The sequence below is a fragment of the Eulemur rufifrons genome, chromosome 16 (genome assembly GCF_041146395.1).
Source record: "Eulemur rufifrons isolate Redbay chromosome 16, OSU_ERuf_1, whole genome shotgun sequence".
NCBI lineage: Eukaryota > Metazoa > Chordata > Mammalia > Primates > Lemuridae > Eulemur > Eulemur rufifrons.
In genome coordinates, this window is record NC_090998.1 from 35094105 (window position 1) to 35096973 (window position 2869).

The following is a 2869-nucleotide window of genomic DNA, read 5'->3' on the forward strand; positions in this document are numbered from 1 at the left end:
ATATCACCCCATCTTTAGTTTGATACCACCACCACAACCACACCTGGGCATATCCTTCCACCTTGATATCCACAGCCTAAAGAAATCATCCACCTTTCATTAATGGCATTATATCATCAACATAAATAGAAATGGAGTAAACAACTGGATTACATTATTGTCTAACATGTCTATACCGATAAACACTCTATTTGACAACTAATAAACCATAACTATATACATTTATAAATAAAACACATTTTGCTATATTTGGTTTTATAAAGTGCTATGGTCTGATTATTTAGGCTGGGGAAAATAAAGCATGTAATGTATTGTGAATAAAGAAAAAAAGCAGGAGTCTGAGATTTCCATTTAGGTCAAAGTAGTTAAAATAGTGATCATTCAGTAAGATAGGCAGATAGGTTATCAGGACAGGTGTTAGTTTGGCTAAATTGGAAAGCAAGGAGATGTCATTTTTTAAAGTGTAAAAGTTGTGCCACTTCACAAAAATCATCCAACTAAGCAATTCTTGATAGTTGTTAAATATATATGCTAGTGTAAGCTAATATGAAATACACAGCAAAGTTTAAGAAGGAAAAAAATGTATATTTTAGTTCAAGATATTCAGCTGAGGTAAGCTCTATAGGCTTCCTTAAATAAGCTGATAGGAAATGTCTAACATCTCCAACTCTTAGTTAAATATCCTTGTTAATTAATGACAAATAGTACTATAATTTTTAAAATTTAATTAAAATCAACTAACATTTCTTAAAGAAATTCTATAAGCAAAGTATACACAGGAGTAATGCGAGCTACAATGGTGTATGTTTCTAAGAACACATGCCATTAAGGAAAGTGTAGACTATTCAGGAAGATATGTATGTATACATATGAAAACTACTGGGCAGAGCAATATGTAATTGATTCTATTAATCGAGAAACACAGAGGACAAAGGCAATCGAGCAACTGGAAGACCAGAGAAATTTTCACAGAGGAGGGAATGTTTGACTTGGCTTTAACGTAAGTAAGTAAATAAGTTGATTTTTAAAGGGCAGATAAGGAACATTCTCAATAAATGGCACATCAGAGGCAAATGTTTTCTTCCCAACTAAAGAATGAAAGTCTAGTTCAGGTGTGGTGGCTCACACCTATAATCCTAGCACTTTGGAAGGCTGAGGTGGGAGGACTGCTTGAGGCCAGGAGTTCGAGACCAGTCTTGGCAAAGTTGCCAGACTCTGTCTCTACAAAAAAAATTAAACATTAGCTGGGTATGGTGGCTCATGCCTGTAGTCCTAGCTACTCAGGAGGCTGATGCAGGAGGATCGCTTGACCCTAGGAGTTCAAAGCCTCAGTGAGCTATGATTGTGCCACTACACTCCAGCCTGGGCAACAGAGTAAGACTATGTCTCAGAAAAGAAAAAAAAAAAAAAAAAGAAAGAAAGTCTAGCTTAAATGCATGAGATGAACAAGTAGGAGATAAGAATGGACAGGCAAGAGAAGCCTATAGCTGTGAAAGGTACAGTGACTCTGGACTTTATTTTGAAGAAAGGAGAACACCAATAAGGTTTTTAAGCACAGGAGTGACTCAATCAAAGGAGGACTTTAAAATGTCCTTTGCTCTTTTGTACAAATAAATACTAAATATATTACTGAAATGCTTTCATAAAAAGGCCCATCTATACAGTGCTGGTAAAATCAGAAAGCTAAAATGAAGCTGTGAATCCTCTCAAATTGAATAAGATGACTGTGCATAATAATCACTTGCTGAGGCTGGTAGAATATGTGTCACGGTTGCCAGATCACAGAACACAATGCAGAAACTGATCATAACATTCTCTGAAACCACAGAAAACTAATGAAGGTTCACACTTACAAAATAATACATGGAGAAGAGGAGGGTTTTCATTTTTCTTTTTTTTTTTTTTTCAGGGTAGAGCATGAACACAGTTCCCCACTACCACAAATTATGCAGTAGATTTTCCCACATTTCAGGAAATCACAGGAGTCAGCACATCTGGAATGCAATGGATAAGCCTCACCCTGGGATAACCACCTTAGTGATCATGGTATCTCCTCTGCCAGTTAAGTGTGAGGAGTGTTTTTTAATGTTAAAACTTAACATCTCCAAAATTTAGGCAAATGAATATGTAGGTCAGAAGCACTCAAAACAAATCTGTCATATGTATAGGACTCCTTTGGATCACTAATGTAAAGATAGAAAATGAAAACAATAAATTTATTTTTAAAATATTTGTGTTACTTCATTGCATTAAATATCCCCAATATAATAAATGGGAAAAAGATAGGTCAGACCCTGTCATAGTAATAATGCTCTTTATTCAACACATCCCATTTTCTTTAATTCTAAGGACACAGAAAGAAAACATTTTCCAGCTCCCTTTGCTTAGGAAGAGCCCTTGACTGAGTTGTAGCCAATAGAATATGGGTAGAAGTAATATTCAACTTCCACGATTGGCTCCTAAAACTTCCATATTTTCTCTCTCTTTTCCTGCCTGCTGGACAGATGCAAAAATATCCAGTGGAATGCTCTGAGGTCCCTTGAAGATTAAAAAACAAAACACAACAGAAACCATATAATGGAAGGAGATTAGATTCCCTGAATGACTGTATGGAGGAGAGGCTTTCCTCTTACCTCCCACTGATCCTCATTGGATCTGAGCTAGAAATAAAAGCTACTGGATTTGGGATTGATTTTTATAGCAGTCAGTACATCTGACTACTATAGACTCCCAAAACTTTATTTATATTTAAAAATAAAAAGCTATACAACTTATATTTTAATCCTCCTCAAAGCACTTCACTAAAGCATTATGCTATAAATATAAGCAAATTTCTAGTATAATAAAAAGTAAAGTTGAGGAGAAATGA

At 35.3% G+C, this 2869-nt stretch overlaps 1 non-coding gene across 1 annotated transcript; it reads right to left on the reverse strand.

The window, feature by feature from the left end:
- Positions 1 to 1906: 1906 nt before the first annotated feature.
- LOC138397819 (U1 spliceosomal RNA) lies at positions 1907 to 2070 on the reverse strand. The gene has a single exon (XR_011235917.1). It is a non-coding gene; the product is annotated as a U1 spliceosomal RNA (small nuclear RNA).
- Positions 2071 to 2869: the final 799 nt, after the last annotated feature.